This window comes from Lithobates pipiens, unplaced genomic scaffold (genome assembly GCF_037356315.1).
Source record: "Lithobates pipiens isolate NorthernLeopardFrog02 unplaced genomic scaffold, aLitPip1_a1.2 Scaffold_28, whole genome shotgun sequence".
Taxonomy (NCBI): Eukaryota; Metazoa; Chordata; class Amphibia; order Anura; family Ranidae; genus Lithobates; species Lithobates pipiens.
This window is the reverse complement of record NW_027507789.1, coordinates 145051187-145076246: the sequence shown is the minus strand read 5'-3', so window position 1 is coordinate 145076246 and position 25060 is coordinate 145051187. Positions and strand designations below refer to the sequence as shown.

The 25060-nt window shown below is 44.6% G+C and overlaps 1 protein-coding gene across 6 annotated transcripts in view; it reads right to left on the bottom strand.

Moving 5' to 3' along the window:
* The window catches only part of GRB2 (growth factor receptor bound protein 2), a 97576-nt gene extending 83679 nt beyond the window's left edge, over positions 1-13897 (bottom strand). For 4 of the 6 annotated variants that reach the window (XM_077459641.1, XM_077459644.1, XM_077459645.1 and 1 more), the window contains exon 1: positions 13791-13897. The gene's annotated coding sequence lies outside the window, so the exon portion shown is untranslated. Of the gene's footprint in view, positions 1-399; positions 512-10038; positions 10058-13790 lie in introns of those variants that run through there. The other 2 variants (XM_077459642.1, XM_077459643.1) reach the window with 2 other exon arrangements.
* Between the last annotated feature and the right edge of the window lie 11163 nt (positions 13898-25060).

Genomic DNA, 25060 nt, shown 5'->3' with positions numbered 1-25060 from the left:
TGTACTGAGAATCTGGAGATTGAGCCTTTGAACAATTTAAATGTCATCCTCTGCTGTGCTGCAAGCAGCCCCCTCGGGAGCCCGAGAGTTGAGTGGGCGAGTGAGCGCCTCCCTCCCAAATGAAGCCTGGCGCCCACGAGAAATGGCAGCGGGCGCGCCCCCCAATGAAGCTCGGCATGAGCACCAGGAGAAGAACCGCCACGACTCCTGCAGCTCACCGCTGCTCTGTGAAGAAACCGGAAGTGACGCAGCCACCCAGAAATGATGTGCGTTGGCTGTAACCATGAAGATGAGCCGATCCACGATCAGACAGAAGAGGAGGGATATACACCCCTCAGAGTCCTCCTACAATAAATTCTCACATGTCCCCCTGTGTGTGTTGTAAAAAAAAATATATACCTTATCTGTGAGCGCTGATCAGCAGTCACGTGATGCGCCGGGTCTCTCCAGCTTTCTCCTCCTCCCCTCCAGACTGCCGTCAGTGGGGGAATCTCGGCCCCTCCTGCTGCATCTGTCAGACAGGGAGAGGAGAGATGTGGCGTGTCACGTGACCGCGGATAAGTGCTCACAGATAAGGTATATATGGGGTTTTTTTTTTTAATACAAAACACACACACACATGGGGACACATCTTTAGAAGACATGTGGGTTAAAGAGGAAGTAAACCCTGATGAGTTTACTTCCTCTTTTATTCCCTGCAAAGGCAAAGCATAATGGACTACTATGCATCGAATAGTAGTCCATTATGTGTCACTTACCTGACACAGGAGCCAACGATGTCACTGCTGTCCCCTGTAGTCCGCCGCATCCATCTTCTTGGTGGGGTCTCGCAGCTCCGCCGCTGTCATTCGGTGAAGCCGCGATGACGTCACTCCCGCGCATGCACACGGGAGCCGACACGCGCGGCAGCTCCTTCGTTGAGAATGCCGCGCTCAGTGCGCCTGCGCGCCGCTGTCTACGGCGCATGTAAAGCATATAGGTTTAGATATTTCTATATTTCTTGGACCTACAGGTAAGCCTTAATCTAGGCTTACCTGTAGGTCAAAGTGGTTTGTAAGGGTTTACAACCACTTTAACAAACACTTTAAGACAACTGTCAGCCATCTAATGGAAGGGATTCAGCCATCCAAGCATTTCCACATCCACTAGAAGCTGTGAAAGCAATAATGTTACAGTAGAAGTTACTGGAGGCCCACACCAATGTGCCCATTTCTTTATCTGTTATTTGAAAATTCAATAACAAAACTATTGCAAGAATAAAAACAAATGGTGAATCTGGTGGCTAGAGGTAATACACGGAAGTTTTCCTTTTTTTTTTTTTATAGAAGTTCAATAAAGATGTGACAGTATCGAGCCACATGCACAAAAGTCATCTTCATCAATTATTACTCAGGAGATGCAATCAGCTTTAGATAACACACTATGAGATCAGGCATCCTACTATCTAAACGAGCAGGGACAGACACGGGACATTTTATATCTGCAGCTACGATACAGGGAACGTTTAGGACATATGACTGTAAAAAAAAAAAATTATATTTATATATATATATATATATATATATATATATATATATATATATATAAAAAAGACAACCAGTTGGATTTGGAATTTGGGTTGGTTTACCAATGTCTCTTTATTATATGCCTCCTTTTACATTATTATGTGATGTTATTGGTTGGTACTATTTGGTTACAGGTTACTCTCACATCGTTATGGCAAATCAGGGTGTGCGCCTCCTCGCCAAAAAATACAAAAAGTCCTAACCACTTGGCTGTAGTGCATGTAGGTTCCTGGTGCCCAGCCTGCGGTCCTTTGGTACATGTTGTGCAGCCCTCAGACTTCTGCAGGCTGTAGTGGGAACACTGATTAGGGTAATAGCATTGATTTCTATTAGTCTTATGTAACATGTTCCCAGTCTCGTATTATCCTCTGCAGCATATCCCAACCCACAAATGTAGCATGTGCACACTCTCTACCCTCATTTCCTCTATTATCCATCTCTCAATCATTACATGTATTGACCATTATGAATGGCCCATTGGTGCTGTCAGGAACGGCAGCTGAGGCCCCCTTTAGCTCATAAGTTGACAGCCACTGATGAAGGTGATTAGGGAGATCCAGTATAATGTTACTGTGCTCCAGAGTGTCCATTATCTCTGAAATATCACTATGGCAAACCATATCCGGCTGACAGCTGAGAATTATTTCTGCACTATCGACAAGGATTCTTAATAACATGTCCTCCAACAATCTGGCTCTCTAAATATTTTTCAGAGATACATAAGCTCTTCATAACTATACAGCTGCATAGTCTACATATCTTAATACCCATAATGAAGAACAGTTGGGAAGATGACAAACCCTTCCAGAGCAAATTATCTTTTTTCTTTTAGGCTCCATGTACACTGGCTTAACCACTTGCTTACTGGGCAGTTTTACCCCCCTTCCTGCTCAGGCCAATTTTCAGCTGTCAGCACTTCTCACACTTTGAATGACAATTGTGCGATCATGCAACACTGTACCCCAATAAAATTATTTTTATTTTTTTAACAGAAATTGAGATTTCTTTTGGTGGTATTTAATCACTACTGTTTTTTTTTTTTTTTTTTACTAAACAAAACATTTTTTTTTGAAAAAACAAATCACATTTTTTTTCTGGAGTTTGTTATAAAATTTTGCAAATGGGTAATTTTTCTCCTTCACTGATGTGCGCTGATGAGGTGGCACAGATGAGCCAGCACTGTAGGCGAGACTGATTGGCAGCACTGATGGGCACCAATTTGCACCAATTTGTCCCTGTAACAGAAGACGGTTTCCAGCTTTCTTCTTTTCTCCTCACGCCAATAACCAGCTTCCGTTTCCTTCTGTGATCAGCTGTTTACCCTGTTCTCTGAAAAACGCAACCATCAGAGAGCATCATGGAGGCAGCGCAATCACGGGAGGACGTCTATAGCGCAGGTGGAAAGTGGTTAAAAAAAAAAAAAAAAAAAAATCGCTGCTTCTCCAGGAGTTTTGTGTTCTGCCTGTAGAAGCAGCTCAATCTTATCCTATGTGACCATATACATTAGGACGATTACAGACATATTTTAAGCTCAATGTTTAGAGGCAGGAAAAAAAATAAAAAATTCAGGTTTGCGTTTCTGATTGGAGCTTTCCGGCAGAGCAGACAAACTCTCCTAAACTGTGTACAAAAAATGCTGTTTGAGAGTTTTCTGCCAAGGAAACCTTTTCTCCTCAGCAGCTGGAGCAGTCTTGTGACTTCTATCAGTGTCTGGTTAAACCTTGTAGGAAGAGTTTTTATTCTACTCCGACTGTCCCGACGCTGTAGGACCCTTGACCCTCTGTCTGGACAGTGCTGAGAGGCCCTGTGCTGATCACATGCACCCTCCCAAGAAAAAGAAAAAACTGCAGCAAAACAAACTGAGCATGCACAGAGTGACTCTAAAGGTTCTGCCTTATCAGGAGATTGGGGACAGTAAACAGCCTTTTTACACAATGCGGAGGATTAACCCCTTGGTTCCACAGTGAGTGTAACAAGTTGGGTTTAGTACCACTTTAAGCCCAGTGTGCATGGAGCCTAAAACGCATCTAAACCCAAAAAGGGTAGTACATGGCAGCTTAGGTTTTCAGGTGTTGTTCTTTTTATTTCCATCTGGTAATCTTGTGAATAACACATGTGCTTGTCCCTGGATGGCTACATTTATACAGTTACAGAATTAGATAGCTGGTAAGGTTAAAAAAAGACACAAGTCCTTCAAGTCCAACCTGTGTATGCACTCATATGTTAATATTACATTGTATATCCCTGTATGTTGTGGTCATTTAGGTGCCTAATAATTTTTTTTTAATTATTGATGCTCCCTGCTGAGACCACCACTTGTGGAAGAGAATTCCACATCCTAACCGCTCTTACAGTAAAGAACCCTCTACGCAGTTTAAGGTTAAACCGTTTCTCTTCTAATTTTAGTGAATGGCCACAAGTCTTTTTAAATTACCTTGCACAAAAAAGTTTTATCCCTATTGTGGGGTCACCTGTGCAGTATTTGTATATTGAAATCATATCCCCTCTCAAGCGTCTCCTCATAACTAATATCCTCCAGACCGTTTATCAGCTTTGTTGCCCTTCTTTGTACTCGCTCCATTTCCAGTACATCCTTCCTGAGGACTGGTGCCCAGAACTGGACAGCATACTCCAGGTGCAGCCGGACCAGAGTCTTGTAGAGCGGGAGAATTATCGTTTTATCTCTGGAGTTGATCCCCTTTTTAATGCATGCTAATATTCTGTTTGCTTTGTTAGCAGCAGCTTGGCATTGCATGCCATTGTTGAGCCTATCATCTACTAGGACCCCCGGGTTCTTTTCCATCCAAGATTCCCCCATAGGAATTGTGGGACACAATTGTGAAGTGGAACGAAATCTATTGGATTTTTGAAACTTTTTTTAACTAATAAAAAAATGAAAAGTGGGGCGTGCAAAATTATTCGGCCCCCTTGCGTTAATACTTTGTAGAGCCACCTTTTGCTGCGATTACAGCTGCAAGTCGCTTGGGGTATGTCTCTATCAGTTTTGTACATCGAGAGACTGAAATTCTTGCCCATTCTTCCTTGCAAAACAGCTCGAGCTCAGTGAGGTTGGATGGAGAATGTTTGTGAACAGCAGTTTTCAGCTCTTTCCACAGATTCTCGATTGGATTCAGGTCTGGACTTTGACTTGGCCATTCTAACACCTGGATACGTTTATTTGTGAACCATTCCTTTATAGATTTTGCTGTATGTTTGGGATCATTGTCTTGTTGGAAGATAAATCTCCGTCCCAGTTTCAGGTCTTTTGCAGACTCCAACAGGTTTTCATCCAGAATGGTCCTGTATTTGGCTGCATCCATCTTCCCATCAATTTTAACCATCTTCCCTGTCCCTGCTGAAGAAAAGCAGGCCCAAACCATGATGCTGCCACCACCATGTTTGACAGTGGGGATGGTGTGTTGAGGGTGATGAGCTGTGTTGCTTTTACGTCAAACATATCGTTTTGCATTGTGGGCAAAAAGTTTGATTTTGGTTTCATCTGACCAGAGCACCTTCTTCCACATGTTTGGTGTGTCTCCCAGGTGGCTTGTGGCAAACTTTAGACAAGACTTTTTATGGATATCTTTGAGAAATGGCTTTCTTCTTGCCACTCTTCCATAAAGGCCAGATTTGTGCAGTGTACTCTGCAGTTCATCCAGAGTGATCATGGGCCTCTTGGCTGCATCTCTGATCAGTCTTCTCCTTGTCTGAGCTTAGAGGGACGGTCAGGTCTTGGTAGATTTGCAGTGGTCTGATACTACTTCCATTTCAAAATGATCGCTTGCACAGTGCTCCTTGGGATGTTTAAAGCTTGGGAAATCTTTTTGTATCCAAATCCGGCTTTAAACTTCTCCACAACAGTATTACGGACCTGCCTGGTGTGTTCCTTGGTCTTCATGATGCTCTCTGCGCTTTCAACAGAACCCTGAGACTATCACAGAGCAGGTGCATTTATACACCATCGGTCATTTAGGACAACATTGGATCATTCAGAGATCCTCGCTGAACTTCTGGAGTGAGTTTGCTGCACTGAAAGTAAAGGGGCCGAATAATTTTGCACGCACCACTTTTCAGTTTTTTTTTTTTGCTAAAAAAGTTTAAATTATCCAATAGATTTTGTTTCACTTGACAATTGTGTCCCACTTGTTGGTGATTCTTCACAAAAAATTAAAATTTTATATCTTTATGTTTGAAGCCTGAAATGTGGCAAAAGGTTGAAAAGTTCAAGAGGGCCGAATACTTTCACAAGGCACTGTATCACCACCCTCTGAACTCGCCCTTGTAGCCAGTTTTCAATCCCTTTACTCACCCTATGGTCCATGCCAATGGACCTTATTTTGTACAGTGGGGAACTGTATTGAATGCCTTTGCAAAATCCTCCACTACCTACTGAGAGATGGGAAGGGGATCACCGCTCCAGGTGGAAATGTGGGTCTAGAACTCTGCTCAGAACTCCAACACCAGGTGCTGGCTAAGCATATAGCAACATGAGGCAAAAAAGGAAGTTCTGGACAGCCGCACTCCGGAATATAGCCTTTATATCAGAGTAATCACCTAGCAATTTATAGACGATGACTACTCCTCGTCAATAGTTTCGAAATGTATATATGAAACTATAAAAATGAGAACTAAATATAAGATTTAATGATTCAGATTTCCTCCTTAATTCTGGGAAATTGGCACAAATTGGTTGCCATTTACCTGGCTGAGATACTTCGCTATTGCTGACCTGACAATGCTGTTATATTGAGTCATTGACCCAAAATAAGTATGCAGCTGTAAAGTCAGAACTCCTGATCTGACTTCGTGTTTTCAAAGGGTGGTCAGCAATAAAATCCTATTGTTGAAAGATGAAGTTCTACATTATATCACTAAAATCAAACTTCTGTCACTCATCCACATTCTTAAAGCTGTAGTAAACCCCACTTGATCTTTACCTGTAGGTAAAATGAATATCTCCTAAACGTGCACCGGTTAGGAGATATTCACACTAGATGCAGCCAATGACATTACTGGTGCATGTGCTCTGAAGGTTCGGTATACTTTGATGGACCTTAACTCAGTGCCAGAAGCGAGGGCCCCCATAATCACATAGTCGCAGCACGCGACCCCGGAAGTCAGCCCTCTCAGCGATCACAGCACAGCGCACTTAGCCTTCCTTCCAAGGTATTTCATAATGTGCTAGTATGTAATGCATACTAGCACATTATGCCATTGCCTTGTAGATTTTTTTTTGATTTTTTATTACGGTTTACTACTGTTTTAATCTGGCTGACAGTTTGTGTCCATGTTTTGCGGTCACCAACCAGATTAAATATTTTAAACAGACCTATCAGATGTGATAGTTCCTATTATATGCAGGTCAGACTAAGTAATGTATACAGTTTGGGCCTCTTGCAGTATACCAGCATTCTGAGCATTAGTCCCTGAACACACAGGGCCCAAAACAAGACTACCATTCAGTACAATTTTCAGCCTGTCAAAAAACTCTGGCAGGCTGCAGGCAGTGGGGTTGGATGCTTCCTCCTGAGCTCATGAACATGCCAGCATTCCACGCACAGGGTCTACAGATCCCATGTAAAAGGGGCACTTACAGCTAAATATTACCTTTAAACAGAACCCTGCCTGCAAAAATATTCCTCAAACCACTTGAGCCCCAAAAGATTTTACCCCCCGGCCATTTTTTGCTATTAAGTACTGCACTACTGGTAATTGTACGGCCATGTAACCCTGTACCCAAACAAATTTTATATCATTTTTTTCACACAAATTGACGTTTCTTTTGGTGGTATTTGATCACCACTTAAAACGTACTTATACATTTTGGCCAGAATGTATTTTGCTACATGTTTAAAAAAAAAAAAAAAAAAATCCTAATAATCTATTGGTTTGCATTAAAGTTAGCAAAGATAGCGCCTACAAACTATGGTATATATACGGACATTTTATTTTTTTTAATACTACTAATGGCGGCGCTCAGTGACTTATAATGGGACTGTGATAGTGTAGCGTGTAATTTGTCACTAACTGATGCTGGGGGGGAACTAACTGCCACTAACATCACCAGTGACATGTATGCATACAGTGATCAGTGCTATAAATATACACTGGCACTGTACTAGTGACACTGGCTGGAGGGGGTTAATACTAAGGGGTTAAATGTGTGCCTATGTGTATAAAATTGGCTGTTTTTTTAACTAATGATCTCTCAGAATCTTATCCCATCTCATTTTTTCAACCTGTGGTTGCAGGGAAGAACTCTGCACCGTCTATGTCTGGAAACAGACCTATGCATTTTTCTCCCTGAGTTTCCCAATGAAATCAATAGAAAAGGATTAGCACGGGGTGATATACATTGTCAATGTACTTTGTAATGAATATCAACATGCGATGATGCGTCAATTTGCATTAAGGTCATAACGCACATGTTGAGATATTTCAATTGATTACAATGAGAAACGGATCAAGGAAAAATGCAAAGGTGTGAATTCAGCTTCAGACTTCATTGCCTACGCTGCAGACCTAAATATTTTCTCCATACAGTTACAGAGGTAAATGATAGCCTATTTTATTTGGTTTTACCTCTTGTCCAGAAATGGTCAATAATACTTTGGTGGCCATAATCTGGGCACAGGTGCACTTCACTACAGGAAGGGACACGAAACCTCTAATGGGGACACAGACAGCAAAATACATCCTTCAATTTTATTTTGTAAAAAGTGTGGAATGCCAAGAATGTCTGGGTTATACTGTCTGGGTCCTCACTGAGGATATTACCAATACTTCCAGCACAAGACATGGGTATCAGAATAAGTAGGATGTGAAGAGAAGTCACTCGTTAAACTAGCTAGGTGAAATTCCTTGAGTGCTGGAAATGTTTGGTAGACTGCTGGTACAGGAAATATTTCCTACAAGAAACAGAAGCTGCCCTTGCTGACATTGCATGTGGCAAATATAAAAAAGGAAGTATGGCCAAAGCAGTTTTGGCCATACTTCTCTTGTGGGTCTCAGAAGTGCACTTAGGTTCATCCTCCTGTGAAGAGTCAGCTGATGGCGGGTAATATGATGGGGCAGAGACGCTGCAGGCTTGGGAAGCATCCTGACAGTATTGGGGTGTTCATACGATCGCTCAGTTCTCAATCCTACAGCAGACATGGGATAGACTTTGTGTTTTTTTTTTTTTAATCCCAAACTTCTCCTTTAATTACATCGATGTTATGTTATTGAGCCCTGTTTTTACCACCTCTTGAACGCCCTCCTTAAAGCCGAGCTCCACCCAAAAGGGAAAGCTCCGCTTGTTTGATTCCCCCCCCCTACATTTGGCATCTTTTGGGGTGAAAGGGGGATCAAATACCTATCAAAACTAGGTACCCGCTCCCAAGATTGCCGCAATCGTTGTGTGATTTCTGGCCCCTCCTTCTGGGAGACACACGGGTCCCACAAAGCAGCAGGAACATTCAGAAAGTACAGCAAGATTCACATATGCTCAGTAGGAAGCAGGCAGTGAAGCCACAAGACTTCACTGACTGGTTCCCTTAGGCTGCTTTCACACTGGGGCGGTATTCAGGCGTTACAGCGCTAAAAATAGCGCCTGTTTAGCGCCTGAAAAAAACTGGCCCCTTTCCCTTCAGTGTGAAAGCCGGAGGGCTTTCACACTGGAGCGATGCACTGGCAGGACGGTGAAAAAAGTCCTGCTAGCCGCATCTTTGGAGCGGTGTATTCACCGCTCCTATACCGCTCCTACCCATTGAAATCAATGGGACACCGCGGCAATACCGCCGGCAAAGCGCCGCTGCAGCGGCGCTTTGCGGGCGGGTTTAACCCTTTTTCGGCCACTAGCGGGGGTCAAAACCACCCCACTAGCGCCCGCAGACCGCCGCTAAAACAACGGTAAAGCGCCGCTAAAAATAGCGCCGCTTTACCGCCGACGCCGCTCCCGCCCCAGTGTGAAAGCAGCCTTAGTGAAGATACTGGCAGCGCGGAGCGCTTAGGGTGCTGAAATTGCAAGATCCCTGGACAGGTAAGTATCCTTATATTAAAAGGCAGCAACTACAGTATTGTAGCTACTGACTTATTTATTTTTTTTCCCTCAGGCTGGCACTCCACTTTAAAATGAATTGTAAAGTCTCATGGTTTTTCAACTTAATGCATTCTAAGCATTAATGTGAAAACCCCTCTTTGCTGCAGCTTCCCCCAGAGCCCCCCCCCCCCCCACACTTTCCTTTACCCGAGCCTATCCAGCCCCTGGCTCCCACTGCTGTCAATCAAATCCAGTGATGCTGGGCCAAGTCCCACTGTCTGTGTCAATGGTGGCTCTCCGTGGGGGCACCCGATGAAGAGGAGGAGCCAGGAACAGAAACTCCCCAAATGACCTTAATCAAAAGTTTACATACCCTGGTGATTTTGGCCTGATAACATGCACACAAGTTGACACAAAGGAGTTTGAATGGCTATTAAAGTTAACCATCCTCACCTGCGATCTTTTTGCTTGTAGTGTGTGTGTGTGTGTGTGTGTGTGTGTGTGTGTGTGTGTGTGTGTGTGTGGTCAATGAGTTTCTGGACTCCTGACAGACCCTTGCATCTTTCATCCAGTGCTGCACTGATGTTTCTGGATTCTGAGTCATGGGGAAAGCAAAATAATTGTCAAAGGATCTGCTAGAAAAGGTAGTTGAACTGTATAAAAGAGGAAAGGGATATAAAAAGCTATCCAAGGAATTGAGAATGCCAATCAGCAATGTTCAAACCCTAGTCAAGAAGTGGAAAATGAGGGGTTCTGTTGAAACCAAACCAAAGTCAGGTAGACAAAACTAAAATTTCAGCTACTGGAGGCTTTTTGCCAAGAGGAATGGGCAGCTTTACCATCTGAGAGATAAAGAGCCTCATCCACAAATACCACAAAAGACTTCAAGCTGTCATTAATGTTAAAAGGGGGCAATACACGGTATTAAGAACTTTTGATCAGGGTCATTTGGGTAGTTTCTGCTGCCATTCTGATTAAAAAAAAAGAGTAAACACAGTTGATTGATAATAAAATGGCTTCAGCCAAACACTAACCATGAGTGAAAGAAATGTTTGTGTGTTATCATTCATAGTCTCTGGAAAAAATGGCCAAGAAATCCTAAATTCTGCCAGGGTATGTAAACTTATGAGCACAACTGTATAACAAAAAAATTTATATTTTCCATAATATCAGAAGTGCAGGAAATGTGTTATTTACCTGTATAGACATCCAAAAGTCCAGAGACTGCTACTGGGTACCATCATCTTGGATGTGATGTCAGCAGCACAAACAAGCTCAGAGCTCTCTCTCTCTCTCTCTCTCTCACAATCAAGCACATGTAGGAAAGAGAGGGGAGGGGTGAAGGAGCTAGGCCAGCACAGATCATAATTAGACACTCCCAGAAGAGGTGGAAACTATGACATGGCAGCAATCGACTCTTCCTGGAGTAGTCAAACCTTTCAGCACATTACAAGTAAAAAAAAAATACTGATCTTCTCTACCTTCACTTGCATTTTTTGTTGGTGACAGGGAGTCTTTAAATACTTTCTAAGCTATGGATCTAAGACAAGTGGACAGATCTTGAAAGTCACCTTCTCAAATTATTGATGCCGTCGGATCGACATGCCTGAGAGACAAATACCATTTAAGGGAGCTTAAGCAATTGCTGGTTGGGTGTTCATAATGACGGGTTTCCTCTGTCAATCCTATCTGTCCAACACTTTCAATTAGTAAACCTTCCAGAAAGATCACCATCTTCTGCTGCTTCTGAATAACCCCTCTTACACCCAAAATAAAGACAAAGCCCACCGCCACTAGATAATCCTTTAGCATATGTGCTAGTTGGGTCTTTGGATGATCAATTCTATCTAACCACTTCCAGCCCAGGCCAATTCTAGCATTAATCTCCTACATATAAAAATCATGGAAAAATACTGAGAACCCCTAAACATTATATATAGTTTTTTAGCAGAGACCCTAGAGAATAAAATGGCAATTGTTGCAATTTACGTCACACCGTATTTGCGCAGCAATTTTCCAAACGCAATTTTTTTTTTAAACAGTTTAATGATTTTTTTTTTGCAACCAAGCACAATATTCAACCCAATTCTTTGGTAAAATATAAAATATGATCTTACACAGAGTGAAATGATACCCAACATGTCACACTTTAAAACTGTGCACGATCGTGGAATGGCACCAGTCTTCGGTATTTAAAAATCTCCATTGGCTACACTTTAAACATTTTTACAGGTTACCAGTTTGAAGTTAAAGAGGAGATCTTGTGCCCGAGGTACGCTCGTAGTGATACCTCACCTGTGGTTCCAACACTGTGTACATATGCGGACGCATCCTATGAGGGGATGGGAGGGCTTTAGAAAAATATATATTATTCCCTTTATTTTTATTAATCACTTTGATTCTTATTACAGGAAATGTAACGATCCCCTGTAATAGGAATAAGGCATGACCGGTCCTCTTTATGGAGACATCTGGGATCAGTAAGACCTCCACTACCTTAAAAGCATGAGAGGAAAAAAAAAAAAAATCTCTGCTTTCCAGGGGAAAAAAAACTGGCAGTGTTTATATCTGCCAGAGACGGAGGGGACGTCATGACATCGCTTCTGGCCTCCCAGGGTCATACAGATGGCCAGGGACCATTTGGTCCCCGGACAGCACTATGGTAATTCCGCACAATGGAGGGGGGGAATGTTCCCTCCCACTGCCTGTAAGAGCAATCCAGCAGCTGAATAGCTGCTAGGATGGCTTTCTCATTACAGGAAATTGCCAGCTCAAAACAAAGATATCTAACAAAGACATCCTATGGGCAGGAAGTGGTTAAAACCTTTTTTTTCTTTTTTTACCGTGACAACAGCATGTGCAACAAATGTCACTCATTGTGTCCACACATCACAGACATGGGTACATGGCTCACTTTCATTGTGACCACCACCAATCATATGTCAGGGGCAGTGCTGAAGGTGTGGCCAGAACAAATACAGTTGCTGTGGCTTACCATTGTTGGCCTACTGTACAGTGTTATTATGAACCACTGAGAGCCTGAGCCAGAAGCTCCAGTTCTCTCCATACCCACCCCCCACCCTTAGGTAACACCAGGGGGTTCCGAGCAGACAGTGGTACCTGACAGTGACCAGCTCTCTGCTCCTGCAGCTCTGAGCGATCAACTGTGTCTGATCGCTTGGTTCTCAGTCTTGGAGAGATTCATGTTGCATCCAAATCCCATATGTCTCTTTTAAGGTCAGCAGAGCTGCTGCCAATGTAAATATGGGGGGGGGGGGGGGGAGACTGTGATGTATAGGGGACCCAGATGCAAAAGGGGGACTGTGATGTATAGGGGACCCAGATGCAAAAGGGGACTGTGATGTATAGGGGATCCAGATGCAAAAGGGGGACTGTGATGTATAGGGGACCCAGATGCAAAAGGGGACTGTGATGTATAGGGGATCCAGATGCAAAAGGGGGACTGTGATGTATAGGGGACCCAGATGCAAAAGGGGACTGTGATGTATAGGGGATCCAGATGCAAAAGGGGGACTGTGATGTATAGGGGACCCTGATTCAAAAGGGGGACTGTGATGTATAGGGGACCCTGATGTAAAAGGGGGACTGTGATGTATAGGGGCCCCTGATGGGGATTTTTATGTCCTGTGATTGTTGGTGAAATACACAAAGCAGCACTGGTACAGATCTCTGTTCTGCAGGGATGCAGACCCTGCCACTTACCTGATCAGAACACAGAGAGTGTAGCAGGTGATTATAATGACCCACACCCTCCCATCCAGGAGTCAGTGTGCACAAGACATGGGGAAACACACCGCTATATCATCACAGTATCACAAGGCAGGACTCCACTACAAAGGGTGAAAGAATCACCCCACTATACATGTGTTTTGGACAAAGCCCTGGTCCCTCCCTGCATTGTATACCAGTGACTGATCACTGCCCATCCTCCATAGAGGAGTAGGGTAGTGTGATGTAAAGGAGACCAGGCACTGACCCCGTGCTATGTATCTCTCCCCAATAGTGGACATCTGCCCCATCACACCCCCTCCCTCCTACTCCACCCAACAGATGTTCTCCACACTGACACACCACCGCCGTGCTCTACTCAGCACTTCCTCCTACGCCATAGCACCCTCCAATTCTCCTCCCCCTCACCCCACTACCACCAACCCCGGGGGATACCGTCCCGCTACCGGCCTCACCGTTCTCCGCGGAGCCGCCTCTCCCTTCTCTTCTTTCTGCCCGCTTCCGCTCCGCCCCGGGGCAGATCCTCCCGCGAGACTTCCGGGACGACGTCAGATCCCGCGGGCGTAGCAGCGTATGGCGTCATTACGTTAGGGGCCCGGGAATGAAGCCGGTGTGCGGCCATGTTATGTGTGGGCAAGACTGACCCTTCATGTATATAGACCCTACATTGATCTCCGTCCATTCATCACACCATTATCCCTATTGTGGGTGTGAGGGAGACACGTAATCTACAATGTTATGCTCGAGCTCTGAACTTTATTACATCTCTCCATTGTGCCTCCTTAGGAGGGCCTGTCCCATTTACAACCCTTCTGTCCCCCATCCTCCTCCATGTTTGATTCACACCGATCAGCCATAACATTATGACCACCGACAGGCACAGTCCGGGGTGTCAAACTCAATTAGGCCACGTCCGGGACAAGGGGTGGGCAGGAGGGTAGAGTGCCCGGGCGCATTGGTATCTTAGGAAGTGAGGAGCATTGCATGGACTGTGCCTACCTACGAGCTGGCAGGAGAGCTGGAAGAGGGGAATTTTTCTTTGGGGAGATTTTGGTTTACAAAGGCAATTTATGCTTGGGTTTAAGTGCTCACATTTTGGGGAGGGGGGGGGATCTTTGCTGACACATACTGCTCATACATTTTGTGGAGGGGGGCACCATTTGGCCCTGGGCACTAGATGACCTTGTCCCGGCACTGCATCAGCATTACGGTTGCCCTCAAAGGGCCCCTTTTATCTATAAGACTAGATGTCGAGCACCCCATCCCCCTTACATTAGCTGGCAAGAGCCCCTACACCATCAGAAGTCAAGTTTCCCCTCACATTACAGTGCACCCCCTTACCTTACCACAATTACCTTGTACTGTTGCCCGGAAAAATCTGGGGGGGGGGGGCGAAGCTGGGAACCAGAAAGTGCAGGGTCTGGAGGAGGACCAGAGTAGGGCTGGAGCCAGCTGCCAGAATCTGCTGAAGGCTGAGACCAGGGGAGGCAGAGAGGAGGGGGTGCTGTGGCTGCACAGGGAGGCCCAAGAACTGTAGTAGGAGTTCTGTCCTCCTCTCTGATTACAACTGCTGAGATAGGCGGCAGAGACAATCCTCTTCGCAGCTGCATGGAGAAGTGCAATATCTGGTCAAGGAGTTCTGTCTTCCTCTATGCTGCCGACTGCTGAGACTCAGTGACGTCGCCTGGGGGGGTGCAGATGGTACCTGGGTGACACCCACCAGAGGGGTGACACCAGGGGAGGACTGAGCCCCTTGAAAGGCAGCACCGCTTCCGCTGCAAACATAAAGTGCTAGTGGAAAACCCACGGCTCCATCCACCTGCTCCTCTCCTCCCCTTCCTCCATTCTCTATGGGTTCGGGTGACAGAAGGTAAACTGTCCTGGAGGAAGGGATCTCCAGCATGCCTGAGCATGACAAACATCACTTCTCCTGCCCCTCTCTCCCTGCCTGTGTGCTCCATCTGTGAAGGGGATGTGGGGGTGGGAAGATTAAACAAGCCGAGAAGCGAGAACTGTTACTGACTAGACCCTGACCCCTCTCTCTCCCAGCCCCCTTCTCTCTCTCCCTGCCCCCCACTCTCTCTTTCTCGCTGCCCTCTCTCTCTCCCTCCCTAGCCCCCTCTCTCTGTCCCCTCTCTTGCCTCTCTCTCTCTTCCTGCCCCCTTTCTCTCCCTCTGGCCCCCTTACCCCCTCTCTTTCCCTGCCCCCCTCTCTTTGCCCTCTCTCTCTCTTTGCCCCCCCTCTCTCTCTCCCTGGTCCCCATCTCTCTCCCCCTGCCTCCCTTTCCCCCACCCCTCTCTCTCTTCCGGTCGCCTTGTTGCCCTATCTGCCCTCTCTCTCTCTCTTCCTGTCCCATCTCTCTCCCTATCCCCCTTTCTCTCTCTCCCCGCCCCCTCTCTCTCTTCCTGCCCCCTCTCTCTCCCTCTGCCCCCCTTGCCCTCTCTCTATCCCTGCCCCCCCTCAATTTGCCCTCTCTCTCTCTCCTTGCCCCCTCTCTCTCACCCCTCTCTCTCTCCCTGGTCCCCCTCTCTCTCCCCCTGCCTCCCTTTCCCCCACCCCTCTCTCTCTTCCTGTCGCCTCCTCTCTTTTCCCTCTCTCTCTCCCCCTGCCCCCTCTCTCTTTCTCTCTCCCTGCCCCTCCCCCTCTTTCGCTGCCCCCCTCTCTCTGACACAGCAAATCACCAAATAGGGTACAGGACCACTGTGATCAGTCCTGGTACCATGTGACCAATCACAGCAATCACATCTCCAGTAGTAAACAACAGCTGCCATTCATGATGTCCAGTAAAACAAATTTTCTTAACATAATGGCATTATTCCAGTGTAAAAGTAATCAACATAGAGCAACATATAAAACAAACTAAAAAGTAGGGAGAGTCCAAATTCAAATGAGTCCAAACAAGTGCTGATAATCTTCTTGCATGTTTCTGTCAGGGCTGGGCTCAGCCCTTCCTTCTCTGAGCTGGCCGCTCAGCTATCGGCTAATTGCCAGCTCCTATCTCTCCACAGTGACTCACCTGTTGATGATATCCTGCTCGCCAGTCCTGCCTACTTAAGCCGTCCATTCCAGAGGATTTCTGCCTTCACCTTGGTCACATCTCTAGAGATGCGTGTCTGTGTTCAAGTTAAAGACTTGCTTGGCTGACATTCCTTCTGGCTCCAGATCCTGCTTGCTGTTATACTATGCTCATCTCTGGCTCCCTGACATTTTGTCTTATCTGACTATCCGTTTTGGTTCCTGAACTCTGTCTATGTTTTGACTATGTTTACTCTGTTTACCTTTTTATTATTATTATTAACCACTTGGCGTCCGCGCTATAGCCGATTGACGGCCAGAGCACGGACCTGAATTTCCGGGAGGCCATCATATGATGGCCTCCCCTGTGCATGCTTCCTGCGTGCACCCAGTGATCACCAAGTGATCCCGGTCCCGACCCCTTACCACGTGATCAGCTGTCAGCCAATGACAGCTAATCATGTGTGTAAACAAAAGCTCGGTAAACATTTTTTTTTCTCCTCACGCTGACAGTATTAGGAGAAAAAAAAGCAGATCACCGGCTTATGTGCAAGGGACATCGGTCCTAAAGAGGCAGATGAAATTCTGCCTCATCTGTGCCAATCAGTACCCCCTGCCAGAGCCACCTGCCATTGCCCACAGTGCCCACCAGTGCAACCTAACAATGCCCATGAGTGTCACCTATCAATGTCCACAAAGTGCCACCTATCAGTGCCCACCAATGGTGCCAATCAGTGCCACCTAGCAGTGCTGCCTATCAGTGTAACCTACCAGTGCCCATCACTGCCACCCATCAGTGCCCATCACTGTCACCTATCAGTGCCCATCACTGCCAGGTATTAGTGCCACTTCTCAGTGCCCACCAGTGCCCCCTATCAATGCCCTTCAGTGCCATCTCTCAGTGTCACCTCTCAGTGCCCACCAGTGCCGCCTATCAGTGCCCACCAGTGCTGCCTTATCGCTGCCCATCAGTGCAGCCTCATCAGCGTACATCAATGAAGGAGTAAAATTACCTGTTTGAAAAATTTCATAACAAAATTCAGTCTTTTAAGAAAATGTTAACAAAAAATAAAAACCGCAGAGCTGATCAAATACCACCAAAAGAAAGCTCTATTTGTGGGAAAATTATAAAAATGTAATTTGGGTACAGTGTAGCATGACCGCGCAATTGTCATTCAAAGTGCGACAGCGCTGAAAGCTGAAAATTGGTCTAGACAGGAAGGGGGTTTAAGTGCCCAGTGAGCAAGTGGTTAAACAAGTGAGATTTACCATGTCTCAGTCTGATTCGTGGTTTCTGACATCACCATATAATTAAGCCTCCTACCAAATAAATGACCCTCAATGAAATTAGGTCATCTGCACTTGTGTGACAGGCTAGATCACTGTATGTATGTTAACAAGCAGCTTCTGCCTCAATCCCCCAAAGGATTCATAAGAAGCTCCTCAGATATTCACAGAATGTAAAAAGACTTGATCTGAAATTTTCCTCCTGGCCTACATATTACCTCCTTCTGGTATGAACTTCACCTCCATCTGACCTGCATTGCTCCTCCTTCTTACCTACAGATCACCTCTTTCTGACACAAACTTCACCTCCTTCTTACCTGAACTTCACCTCCTTCTGATCCATACTTCACCTCCTTCTGACCTGCATATTACCTCCTTTCAACATGCACTTCACCTCCTTCTGATCCCTACTTCACCTCCTTCTGACCTGCATATCACCTCCTTCTGACATGAACTTCACCTCCTTCTGACATGAACTTCACCTCCTTCTGATCCATACTTCACCTCCTTCTGACCTGCATATTACCTCCTTTCAACATGAACTTCACCTCCTTCTGATCCATACTTCACCTCCTTCTGACCTGCATATCTCCCTGAGGTGATTCAGTTTGCATAGTTAGCACTTTACAAGTCATTCATTCATTCATCACCTCCTTCTGATCAACACTTCACCTCCTTCTGATCCATACTTCACCTCCTTCTGATCCATACTTCACCTCCTTCTGACCTGCCTATCACCTCCTTCTGATCCACACTTCACCTCCTTCTGATCCACACTTCACCTCCTTCTGATCCACACTTCACCCCCTTCTGATCCACACTTCACCTCCTTCTGACCTGCCTATCACCTCCTTCTGACCTGCCTATCACCTCCTTCTGATCCACACTTCACCTCCTTCTGCCCTGAATTTCACCTCCTTTTCCCTGCATGTCACTTTGTCTGATCTGAACTTTTCCTCCTTCTGACCTGCATTTCAATTTCTTCTGACCCATATTACAACTACTGAACTGCATTTCACCTCCTTCTGACCTATATTTCACCTCTCTCTAGCCTGTACTTTACTTCATTCTCACCTGTATTTCACCTCCGGCTGACCTTGACTTTTCATCCTTCTGACCTGTATTTCACCTCCTTCTGAACAGCATATCACCTCCTTAATGTCACCAACTTCTGACCTTCATGTCGCCTCCTTCTTATCTGCATATCATCTGCTTCTTATCTGCATATTGCCTCCTTCTGACCTTCATATTGCCTCCTTCAATCCTGAGATTTTCTTTCTTCTGGCCGCCTCCTGACCTACAATACAACTCCTTCTGAACTGTTATACATAAAGTTGCGCTAGATATACGTGAAATCTATAGTGAAAAAAGTAATAAAACTCAGTATAGATTATATATAAAAAAACAAATAAATCAAAAAATAACACCATATGAGAAATTCAATCAAAAAAAAAGTCCTTATAACCAAGAAATCCTGGTTCTAACTAAAGAAAAATGAACAGGGGAATCAGTCCTTCTCAAAAATTTGATGAGACCTTCCTGGTTTTGCCAGTAGCACTTCCAGACCGGAAAAAAGTTGGACTCTTACCGCAATGGGTGGACTCCAAACCAACGGAGTCGTTAGCGCTGGCAGACAACCCTCTGCAGGGATCACATATGCGTATTCCGTTCCCACGCGCTACTGAGGGCGTGAGTACGTGCGAATCCTCCGAAGATTACTGACACGGGCCGAAGAGTTCCGTAACCAGCCGATCGTCCTGCTTTTCCTCTCGGTCGACACGAAGCAAAAAGGCAAGGTGGCCGTCCGATCACTATGAGTTCCTGGAGTTATCCAAAGCTCTCCAATAAGTTGTCGTATACGAAGGTTTTTCAGTGAACAAACCTGTAGTAAAACATAAAACACTCGGGCCACCCGGCCACGAGCGAGGGGAAGGGGAAAACAAAAGTGGACTCCGATCGTGAACGTACCATTAAACAATCGACAAATTTATTAAATGAAAAATAAATATACAGCAGACCAGAGGTATGACCCAAAATGGCCCGGTTGTAACAAATAAAAAAGAAAATACATAAAAAAACAGTTAAATTAAGAACAAATACACACCTGTGCTGGGGAATATTCTAAACGTGGTGGTATCAGCACAAACAGCCCGACATGTTTCGTAATACCTTACGTCCTCCTGGGGCACAGGTGATATGCTGATCCATCACTTAAATAACATTACGGCCTAACCAAGCCTCAGTTCCATTCGGAAAGGTTAAGGTCGACTTTAGGGCCGAACTAAGCCTCACTTCCGTTCGGCTGCCATTTTCTCGGAGATCATGGGGTTGAATCAAATCTCCAATGGGCTAGGCCTGACCCTAGCCACGTCCCGTCGCCATTTTCATGGGGACCGAACGTGATCCGGGTCCACAGCCAAGTCCCACCTCAACTCAAACGCCATTTCTTTGTAGACTGAACCTACATCGGGGACTGTGTGGCTAAAAACGTTCAAACGTCACACAGTACCAGATCTCAGCTCAAAAACAAACCCCCTTAAGAGCTAAGTTTAACTGGAGGAAAATAGTCTGTCCTCATCTGATTAATTAAGAGGAAAAAACCTATTAGCCCCCTCAAGAAGAAAATGCGTATTTGTGCTAATATCACAATTATAGATTAAATCTACATATCAGGGGGGGGGGGGGACTCCTTTTTTAAAACCTAAAAATTATATTACAGGGTTACAAGAATGAAATCAATTATAAAGACAAACAAAAAATTAAGGAATAATAATTGTTAAAAAATAACATTATGCTTACAAATTCTTCAAAACTATAGTCAGGCCAGTTCATGCTCGTCACTACTCTCACACCCCTGTGTTGGCTAAAAATTTAAATCGAAAATTAAAATTCAACTAATTTCAAAAAGGGTTATGCGACCCTAATTTTCTAGGCAGTGCATTCTGAGCATTTTGTACACCTCTCATGCATTGTCTATAAAAGCATTAATCTCTATGTCTACATTGAGTCCAGAGGGTTTAAGGCTTTTAATTCTATATATCCAACTCATTTCAAGTTTTGAAATCACCCTCTTTTTAGGGCCTCCTCTCCAGGGCAACTGTAATTTATCAATTCCCAAAAGGGAAGTTCCCCGGGGATTGCGATCATGTACCTCCAAGTAGTGTTTTGAGACTGGATGTCCTTTAAACCCCTTTTAATATTTCCCAGATGCTCCCCCAATCTCACTTGAAGAGGGTGCAAAGTGCGGCCCACATAGTGGAGCCCACAGGGACAGGTTAGGAGGTACACCACCCCCTCTGTGGAACAAGTTATAAAGGATTTAATGGGGAAAATTTGTTTAGTATTTTCTGAACAAAATTCTGTTGTTTTCTTTTTCTTTATATTATTGATGGAACATACACTACATTTATTACACTTAAATAACCCTATTAAATTCTGAAAAAACATGGGTTTAATTGTCGGGGGGTCGCACACATTGGGTGCAATTCTATGTTTAATTGATGGTACTCCCCTGAACACCACTTGTGGTTTCTCGGGAAGGAATGAACCCAAAACCTGGTCATTTTTGATTATGTGCCAATGTTTTTGTATAATCTTTTTAACTGAAAAGTGTTGTTGAGAAAATCTGGTGACAAATGGACATTGAAAATTGTTGTTCATATTACTATTCCTCTCAACCTCTGTTTTTTCTTTAAGCAGAAGGTTACGATCAATCTCACGTACTTCCCTAAGTTTTTTCTCCAGGTTTTTTTCATCGTAACCCCTTGCTAGCAATCTTTCCACAAGAACACCAGCCTGCACATCAAAATCCCCTTCACGGGAACAGTTGCGCCTCATTCTGATAAACTGGCTTTTCGGAACCGATTGCAACCACGCCTTATGGTGGCAACTGTCCCGTGGGATAAATGCATTGCGGTCAGTGTCCTTAAAGAAGGTAGTTGTCAATAGGGTATCCCCCTCGCTCCAGATCTTAAGGTCTAAGAAATTAATGGTACGTTGACTCGCCTCGTATTTGAATTCAATTCCTCTATCGTTCTTATTAAGCTCCGTCATAAATCCCTTCAGGGACTCGAAGGAACCATTCCACAGGAGGAGGACGTCATCTATATACCTGGCCCAAAGGACCAGTTCTGGTCTCTTATCCAAATAGATGACGTCCTCCTCCTATTTCCCCATGAAGAGGTTCGCCAAACTGGGGCAAATTTAGCCCCCATGGCTACTCCTCTCTTCTGGAGAAAGAAGCCACCCGCATGCCAGAAAAAATTATGCGTAGTGGCATATTCTAAGAGTTCCATAATAAAACCCTTCTGTCTATCTGCCAAACCTGAATTCTTATCCAAAAAATATTTTACTGACAAAAGACCCCAATGGTGCGGAATAACCGTGTATAACGATGTCACATCAGCTGTGACCATCCAACAACCTTCCTGGTATTGACAATCATTAAGAATATTAATAGTATGGCGAGTATCTTTAATATAGGCCGGTAAAAGTTTAACAAGTGGTTGTAGGTACCCGTCAATGCATTTCCCTGCTCTTGATGTTAGTGAATCAATCCCGCTGATAATAGGTCTACCCGGCGGATGAAACGGGTCTTTGTGTATCTTAGGCAGGTAGTATATGACGGGTATCCTAGAAGAGACAGAGACTAAGAAGGACTTCTCCTTCTTATTCAAAATTCCTGTCTCAAAACCATATTTATCAATATCTTCCAGTTCCTTTTTGAATTTAAATCTTGGATCCCCAGATAGTGGTGTGTATGTATCACTATCTCCGACTATTTTGTTGAGTTCAGCCAAGTAATCCCCTTTATCCAAAATTACTATGCCCCCCCCTTTATCTGCGGGCCTGATGACTAAGTCTTTCTGATTACAAAGTTGATCAAATCCTAATTGTAATTCCTTTGTCATCCTCGCCTCCTTAATTTTTAGACATTAAACAATACGTACTCACGCCCTCAGTAGCGTGTGGGAACGGAATACGCATATGTGATCCCTGCAGAGGGTTGTCTGCCAGCGCTAACGACTCTGTTGGTTTGGAGTCCACCCATTGCCGTAAGAGTTCAACTTTTTTCCGGTCTGGAAGTGATACTGGCAAAACCAGGAAGGTCTCATCAAATTTTTGAGAAGGACTGATTCCCCTGTTCATTATTCTTTAGTTAGAACCAGGATTTCTTGGTTATAAGGACTTTTTTTTTATTGAATTTCTCATATGGTGTTCTTTTTTGATTTATTTGTTTTTTTATATATTATCTATACTGAGTTTTATTACTTTTTTCACTATAGATTTCACGTATATCTAGCGCAACTTTATGTATAACTTTTTTCTGATTTGATCCATAATTTGATATTTGATGGTTTTTAGTTGCAGCTTTTAGGTTTTGCCCCAAGCGCAAAATTTTGTTTGTTTTTTATTTATCCTTCTGAACTGTATTTCACCTCTCTCTATTCTGTACTTTACTTCATTGTGACCTTTATTTCATCTCCTTCTGACCCGGACTTTTCATTTGTCTGACCTTTATTTCACCTACTTCTGAACAGCATATCGGCTCCTTCTGACCTTAATGTCTCCTACTTCTGACCTGCATTTTACCTCCTTCCTATCTGCATATCACCTCCTTCTTATCTGGATATCACCTCCTTCTGACCTGCATATCACCTCCCAACTTCTTATGACCTAAACTTGTCGTCCTTCTGACCTGCATTATAACTTTTTCTGACCCCCTTTCTCCTCCCTCTTACCTGAATGTCACTTCCTTGTGACTTGCACTTCTCCCCCTTAACTGCTTTATGGCTTCTTTTCACACTTTCATGGCTCAAAAAAAAAAAAATGGCATAGCCGATTTTGGTTTTGTGCCCATTAACTGGACGATAAATGAAGGACTTGTCCAAATGACCGATTTTGGAATGATTTTTTGTCTAGTGTATGGCCACCATTAGTGTCCACCAGCAGATTTCTCCCAGCAGTGATCAAGTTCCAGCAATCAGCCCCACCTGGCCTCATCTGCAGGGATGGTACTTAAGGCTGCTTTCACAATGAGGTGCTTTGCAGGCGCTAAAGTGTTAAAAATAGCACCTGCAAAGCGCCCCAAAACAGCCGCTGCTGTCTCTCCAGTGTGAAAGCCCCGAGGGCTTTCACACCGGAGTGGTGCACTTGCAGGGCTGTCAAAAAAGTCCTGCAAGCTGCATCTTTTGAGCGCTGTAGGAGCGGTATATTATTTGTGCTCCTAAAGCACCCCTTCCCATTGAAAACAATGGGGGAGCGCTGCAAACCCGGCCAGCAAAGCGCCGCTGCGGACTGTTTTAACTCTTTTTCGGCCGCTAGCGGGGGTTATAACTGCCCCGCATAGCGCCACTTTACCCCCATCGCCCGCAACGCCCCAGTGTGAAAGTAGCCTAAGTTCCACTTCTGCTATGGCTCCTTGCCTCTGTGTTATGGCCGCTCCTGCTTTGGTCGCCGTGTAGCTGCCAGACCCTGTTGCCATTTACCCTTGATCTTGCCCTGTATCCAGTACCCCGTTGTCTTGTTCCTTTCTCAGTCTTGTTTCACTTCTTCCCATCTGCTCCCCTGGTTTTCTCCCTGCCTTTTATATTTCACCTGTATATATCAGTATATTTAATTCTTGTTAGGTTTCTGCATTTTGGTTGTTCAGTTTTGATTTTCATGTGTTCACTTGCTCTGAATAAAGTATAATAAAGCCAAATTAAATTTTTGATATTAAGAATATAACACTCTTGTTTATTGCTGTTGGTGTGTGATTAATGTTCACTGTAAATAAATCTCAGTTTAACCACTTGCATTCCAGGCACTTACAGCCCAGGCCATTTTCAGCTTTCAGCACTGTCGCACTTTGAATGGCAATTGTGCGGTCGTGCTACATTGTACCCAAACTAATTTTTTATAATTTTCTTCACAAATAGAGCTTTCTTTTGGTGCTATTTAATCAATGCTGTGTTTTTTTTTATTCTTTACAAAAAAGAAAGACAACAATTTTGAAAAAAATGTTTTTTACATTTTTTCTGCTAGTAAATTTTGTAACTAAGTCATTTCTCGCCTTCACTGATGTGCACTGATAGGCTGAACTGGTGGGCACTGATGAGGAGGCACTAATATGCCACACTTATGGGCACTGATAGGTGGCACTGATGAGCACAGATAGGTGGCACTGATGGGCACTGTTGGGTGGCACTCATGGGTACTAATATGTGCTGCCTATCAGTGGCACTGGTGGGCACTGATAGGTGGCACTGGTGAGCATGGATAGGCAGTACTGATGGGCACAGACGGGCAACACTGATAGGCACTGATTGACAGCAGTGATGGGCATTGATGGGTAGCACTGATAGGCGGTGCTAATGGGCACTGATTGCTGCCACTTGTGGGCAGTGGTGGGCACTGATTGCTGCCACTGGTGGGCACTATG